Genomic DNA, 7,500 nt, shown 5'->3' with positions numbered 1-7,500 from the left:
AACCAAATCAAATTTGAGAAAATTCCACAATCAGAAAATTTTTTTCGAAAAAAAAAAAAAAATTCGAGAACACCTCGGTCATGGCAAGTTATTTCCCACAATCCATTCCCCAATCAACGTACATCCCAGAAAAAATCATCTCTCTAACTATCCTAGTTCAAAAGTTGTATCGGAACATTTTCACGTCGAAAATATATCTCTAAGTCCAGACCGATGCACCACGTAATCTCGGGCAGACCGATGCACAACGTAAATGACGATCGGGACCGGGGCGATCGGTCGTATCTGACACCGCCGGCTCGGTTCTAACATCGTCAATGAGTCGGGGTTGTAAAAAAGGACGTGAACATTATTCCTTATAAAAATCAAACCCGACCATGGATTTTGATTCTGATTGTTGATTATCGCTACTAGAACATATAAGGAGGCAACCAAATCAAATTTGAGAAAATTCCACGATCAGAAAATTTTTTTCGAAAAAAAAAAAAAATCGTAATCACCTCGGTCATGGCGAGTTATTTTCCGTATTTCATTCCACAATCAACGTACAACATAGAAGAAATCATCTCTCTAACTATCCTGGTTCAAAAGTTGTATCGGAACATTTCACGTCGTAATATCTCGCCAAGTCCAGACCTCGGCGATAGGTAGTATCTGACACCGTCCGCTCGGGACTGACATCGACTTGGACTCGGGCTGATGATGGGGAGGCGTTTAAGGACGTGAACATTTTTCCTTATAAAAATTAAAGTCGACAATGAATATTGATTCTGATTACTGATTTACGCTTTAAAAACACATTAGAAGGCAACCAAATCGAATTTGAGGAAATTCCACGATCAGAAAATTTTTTTCGAAAAAAAAAAAAATCCGAAAAATATTTTTCGATTCCGATTACTGATTTACTCTTTTAGAACACATTAGGAGGCAACCAAATCAAATTTGAGAAAATTCCACAATCAGAAAATTTTTTTCGAAAAAAAAAAAAATTCGAGGACACCTCGGTCATGGCAAGTTATTTCCCACAATCCATTCCCCGATCCACGTACATCCCAGAAAAAATCATCTCTCTAACTATCCTGGTTCAAAAGTTGTATCGGAACATTTTCACGTCGAAAATATATCTCTAAGTCCAAACCGATGCACCACGTAAACTAGGGCAGACCGATGCACCACGTAATATCGGGCAGACCGATGCAGAACGTAAACTCGATCATACCGATGCTTCACGTAATCTCGATCTTACCGATGCACCACGTAAACAAGGGCAGACCGATGCAGAACGTAAAGTAGATCTTACCGATGCACCACGTAATCTCGATCTTACCGATGCACCACGTAATCTCCATCTTACCGATGCACCACGTGAACTGGATCTTACCGATGCAGAACGTGAATTGGATCTTACCGATGCAGAACGTGAATTGGATCTTACCGATGCACCACGTAAACTCGATCATACCGATGCACCACGTAATCTCGGGCAGACCGATGCACAACGTAAATGACGATCGGGACCGGGGCGATCGGTCGTATCTGACACCGCCGGCTCGGTTCTAACATCGTCAATGAGTCGGGGTTGTAAAAAAGGACGTGAACATTTTTCCTTATAAAAATCAAACCCGACCATGGATTTTGATTCTGATTGTTGATTATCGCTACTAGAACATATAAGGAGGCAACCAAATCAAATTTGAGAAAATTCCACGATCAGAAAATTTTTTTCGAAAAAAAAAAAAAATCGTAATCACCTCGGTCATGGCGAGTTATTTTCCGTATTTCATTCCACAATCAACGTACAACATAGAAGAAATCATCTCTCTAACTATCCTGGTTCAAAAGTTGTATCGGAACATTTCACGTCGTAATATCTCGCCAAGTCCAGACCTCGGCGATAGGTAGTATCTGACACCGTCCGCTCGGGACTGACATCGACTTGGACTCGGGCTGATGATGGGGAGGCGTTTAAGGACGTGAACATTTTTCCTTATAAAAATTAAAGTCGACAATGAATATTGATTCTGATTACTGATTTACGCTTTAAAAACACATTAGAAGGCAACCAAATCGAATTTGAGGAAATTCCACGATCAGAAAATTTTTTTCGAAAAAAAAAAAAATCCGAAAAATATTTTTCGATTCCGATTACTGATTTACTCTTTTAGAACACATTAGGAGGCAACCAAATCAAATTTGAGAAAATTCCACAATCAGAAAATTTTTTTCGAAAAAAAAAAAAATTCGAGGACACCTCGGTCATGGCAAGTTATTTCCCACAATCCATTCCCCGATCCACGTACATCCCAGAAAAAATCATCTCTCTAACTATCCTGGTTCAAAAGTTGTATCGGAACATTTTCACGTCGAAAATATATCTCTAAGTCCAAACCGATGCACCACGTAAACTAGGGCAGACCGATGCACCACGTAATATCGGGCAGACCGATGCAGAACGTAAACTCGATCATACCGATGCTTCACGTAATCTCGATCTTACCGATGCACCACGTAAACAAGGGCAGACCGATGCAGAACGTAAAGTAGATCTTACCGATGCACCACGTAATCTCGATCTTACCGATGCACCACGTAATCTCCATCTTACCGATGCACCACGTGAACTGGATCTTACCGATGCAGAACGTGAATTGGATCTTACCGATGCAGAACGTGAATTGGATCTTACCGATGCACCACGTAAACTCGATCATACCGATGCACCACGTAATCTCGGGCAGACCGATGCACAACGTAAATGACGATCGGGACCGGGGCGATCGGTCGTATCTGACACCGCCGGCTCGGTTCTAACATCGTCAATGAGTCGGGGTTGTAAAAAAGGACGTGAACATTTTTCCTTATAAAAATCAAACCCGACCATGGATTTTGATTCTGATTGTTGATTATCGCTACTAGAACATATAAGGAGGCAACCAAATCAAATTTGAGAAAATTCCACAATCAGAAAATTTTTTTCGAAAAAAAAAAAAAATCGTAATCACCTCGGTCATGGCGAGTTATTTTCCGTATTTCATTCCACAATCAACGTACAACATAGAAGAAATCATCTCTCTAACTATCCTGGTTCAAAAGTTGTATCGGAACATTTCACGTCGTAATATCTCGCCAAGTCCAGACCTCGGCGATAGGTAGTATCTGACACCGTCCGCTCGGGACTGACATCGACTTGGACTCGGGCTGATGATGGGGAGGCGTTTAAGGACGTGAACATTTTTCCTTATAAAAATTAAAGTCGACAATGAATATTGATTCTGATTACTGATTTACGCTTTAAAAACACATTAGAAGGCAACCAAATCGAATTTGAGGAAATTCCACGATCAGAAAATTTTTTTCGAAAAAAAAAAAAATCCGAAAAATATTTTTCGATTCCGATTACTGATTTACTCTTTTAGAACACATTAGGAGGCAACCAAATCAAATTTGAGAAAATTCCACAATCAGAAAATTTTTTTCGAAAAAAAAAAAAATTCGAGGACACCTCGGTCATGGCAAGTTATTTCCCACAATCCATTCCCCGATCCACGTACATCCCAGAAAAAATCATCTCTCTAACTATCCTGGTTCAAAAGTTGTATCGGAACATTTTCACGTCGAAAATATATCTCTAAGTCCAAACCGATGCACCACGTAAACTAGGGCAGACCGATGCACCACGTAATATCGGGCAGACCAATGCAGAACGTAAACTCGATCATACCGATGCTTCACGTAATCTCGATCTTACCGATGCACCACGTAAACAAGGGCAGACCGATGCAGAACGTAAAGTAGATCTTACCGATGCACCACGTAATCTCGATCTTACCGATGCACCACGTAATCTCCATCTTACCGATGCACCACGTGAACTGGATCTTACCGATGCACCACGTAATCTCAATCTTACCGATGCACCACGTGAACTGGATCTTACCGATGCAGAACGTGAATTGGATCTTACCGATGCACCACGTAAACTCGATCTTACCGATGCACCACGTAATCTCGATCTTACCGATGCACCACGTGAACTGGATCTTACCGATGCAGAACGTGAATTGGATCTTACCGATGCACCACGTAAACTCGATCTTACCGATGCACCACGTAATCTCAATCTTACCGATGCACCACGTGAACTGGATCTTACCGATGCAGAACGTGAATTGGATCTTACCGATGCACCACGTAAACTCGATCTTACCGATGCACCACGTAATCTCAATCTTACCGATGCACCACGTGAACTGGATCTTACCGATGCAGAACGTGAATTGGATCTTACCGATGCACCACGTAAACTCGATCTTACCGATGCACCACGTAATCTCGATCTTACCGATGCACCACGTGAACTGGATCTTACCGATGCAGAACGTGAATTGGATCTTACCGATGCACCACGTAAACTCGATCTTACCGATGCACCACGTAATCTCAATCTTACCGATGCATCACGTAATCTCGATCTTACCGATGCAGAACGTAAACTCGATCATACCGATGCACCACGTTATCTCGGCAGACCGATGCAGAACGTAAAAAAAAAGCTTACAGCACGCGGTGTTCCCAAGCGGTCACCCATCCAAGTACTAACCGCGCCCGACGCTGCTTGGCTTCAGTGTTCTGACGAGAACTGGCAATTTCAGCGTGGTATGGCCGTAAACAACAAATATAGCGATATTTTCTATGATATCTCACTTTTTGGGAGCGGAAAGGACGTGAACGTTTTTCCTTATAAAAAATGAAATAACTTTTGGATATTAATTCTGATTGTTGATTTAAGTTTTAAGAACACATTAGGACATATCTCAATGAAATTTGAGGGATTTCCGAAATCGAAAAATATTTTTCGAAAAAAAAAAAAAATCCCAGAAGACCTCGGTCATCTCAAGTTTATTTCCATATTCTATTACACAATCAACGTACATCACAAAAGGAACCATCTCTCTAACTATCACAGTTAAATTTTTGTATCGGAACATTTCACGTCGGAATATCTCGCTAAGTCCAGACCGGGGAGATCGGTCGCATTTGACACCGTCCGCTCCGGTCTAACATCGTCTTGGAGTCGGGGTAACGATGGAGAGGCGTTTAAGGACGTGAACATTTTTCCTTATAAAAATTAAAGTCGACAATGAATATTGATTCTGATTACTGATTTACTCTTTTAGTACACATTAGAAGGCAACGCAATCAGATTTGAGGAAATTTCAAGATCAGAAAATTTTTTTCGAAAAAAAAAAAAATTCAAGAACACCTGGGTCATGGCAAGTTATTTCCCACAATCCATTCCACAATCAACGTACAACATAGAAGAAATCATCTCTCTAACTATCCTGGTTCAAAAGTTGTATCGGAACATTTCACGTCGAAATACCTCGCCAAGTCCAGACCGGGGCGATAGGTAGTATCTGACACCGTCCGCTCGGGACTGACATCGACTTGGACTCGGGCTAATGATGGGGAGGCGTTTAAGGACGTGAACATTTTTCCTTATAAAAATTAAAGTCGACAATGAATATTGATTCTGATTACTGATTTACGCTTTAAAAACACATTAGAAGGCAACCAAATCAAATTTGAGGAAATTCCAAAATCAGAAAATTTTTTTTCAAAAAAAAAAAAATCCGAAAAATATTTTTCGATTCTGATTACTGATTTACTCTTTTAGAACACATTAGAAGGCAACGAAATCAAATTTGAGTGAAATCCAAAATCAGAAAATATTTTTCGAAAAAAAAAAAAAATTCGAGAACACCTCGGTCATGGCAAGTTATTTTCCACAATCCATTCCCCAATCAACGTACATCCCAGAAAAAATCATCTCTCTAACTATCCTGGTTCAAAAGTTGTATCGGAACATTTTCACGTCGAAAATATATCTCAGAGTCCAGACCGATGCAGAACGTAAACTCGATCATACCGATGCTTCACGTAATCTCGATCTTACCGATGCACAACGTAAACTAGATCACACCGATGCAGAACGTAAACTCGATCATACCGATGCACCACGTAAACTCAGGCAGACCGATGCAGAACGTGAACTCGATCTTACCGATGCACCACGTAATCTCGATCTTACCGATGCACCACGTAAACTCGGGCAGACCGATGCAGAACGTGAACTCGATCTTACCGATGCACCACGTAAACTAGGGCTGACCGATGCATCACGTAAACGACGATCGAGAGGCGCGAAAGGACGTGAACGTTTTTCATTATAAAAATTGAAATAAATGATAAATAATGATTCTGATTGTTGGTTATCATTTTTAATAAGCATTAGGAGGCAACCAAATGAAATTTGAGGAAATTCCGATAATAGAAAATTTTTTCGAAAAAAAAAAAAAATTCATGAAATCCTCGGTCATCGCAAAATATTTACCATATTCTGTTCGATAATCAACGTATATTTAAGAAGGAATCATATCTGTATCTATCTTGGTTCAAATTTTGTATCGGAACATTTTGACCAAAGTCCGAGCTTCGGCCGAAACAGACACCGCTGACCTGGCCTATCGATCGACCGAGAGTCGGGGATAGAGCGTAAGTGTTGTCTGGAGGGGAACCCTGTGCTCTCCTGACATATATAGGGAAGGTGGTCGCGTTGGGCGATGCAGAACGTTTGGATCGGGAATTATATTTTTGGTTCAGCTATTGGAATATGGTTTATTGTTGGTATATATTGGCGAAATAACGTTCTTACTGACTGGGGATATTCATAAAAATGAGTCCGGAGATTTTCAGATCGAAGTCCGAGTGATCCGACTTGGAAGGCGTGTTGGGTGGGTCGAGATGGCTTAGATAGATCAGACGAGGCGGGCTAAGTGTTGACGTCATGCATCGGTCCATTTTCAGATTGAGTCCGAGTAATCCGACTTTGAAAGAGTGTTGGGTGCGTCGAGACTGTTTAGATAGATCGGACGAGGCGGACTAGGTGTTAACGACATGCATCGGTATATTTTCTGATCGGAGTCCGAAGAAATCGGCCCTAGTAGGCGCAGCGGACGGTCGAGACGGCCTCGGTGGGTCGGATCGATCGGGAAAAGTTTGCTAAATCGTGTCTGGAGGGGAACCTTGGGTTCTCCTGACATATATAGGGGATAAGGTTTGGGTGAACGATTCTTCACGTAAAAGTTGAGTAATTTATTTTTCGATAAGCTTTTGGATATTGATGAGAAGTATATGTATATCTTCGATTAAAAGAATTCTTACCGTCTCCATGTATATTATATTAGATATATAAGAAATAGTTAACGTGATGCATCGGCCGATTTCCGGATCGGAGTTCGAGAGATGCGACTTTCGATGCGCGATGGGTGGTTCGAGACGGCCTAGATCGATCGGACGAGGCGGACTAGGTGTTAACGACATGCATCGGCGGATTTTCTGATCGGAGTCCGAAGAAATCAGCTCTAGTAGGCGCGGCGAACGGTCGAAACGGCCTCGATCGATCGGACGAGGCGGACTAGGTGTTAACGACATGCATCG

At 41.5% G+C, this 7,500-nt stretch overlaps 1 non-coding gene across 1 annotated transcript; it reads right to left on the bottom strand.

Annotated features, from left to right (window-relative positions):
• Positions 1-4,551: 4,551 nt before the first annotated feature.
• LOC123688343 lies at positions 4,552-4,670 on the bottom strand. The gene has a single exon (XR_006749871.1). It is a non-coding gene; the product is annotated as a 5S ribosomal RNA (ribosomal RNA).
• Between the last annotated feature and the right edge of the window lie 2,830 nt (positions 4,671-7,500).

Source organism: Harmonia axyridis, chromosome X (assembly GCF_914767665.1).
Source record: "Harmonia axyridis chromosome X, icHarAxyr1.1, whole genome shotgun sequence".
Lineage (NCBI taxonomy): Eukaryota > Metazoa > Arthropoda > Insecta > Coleoptera > Coccinellidae > Harmonia > Harmonia axyridis.
The sequence above is the reverse complement of the archived record's forward strand: the minus strand, read 5'-3'. Positions and strand labels throughout refer to the sequence as shown.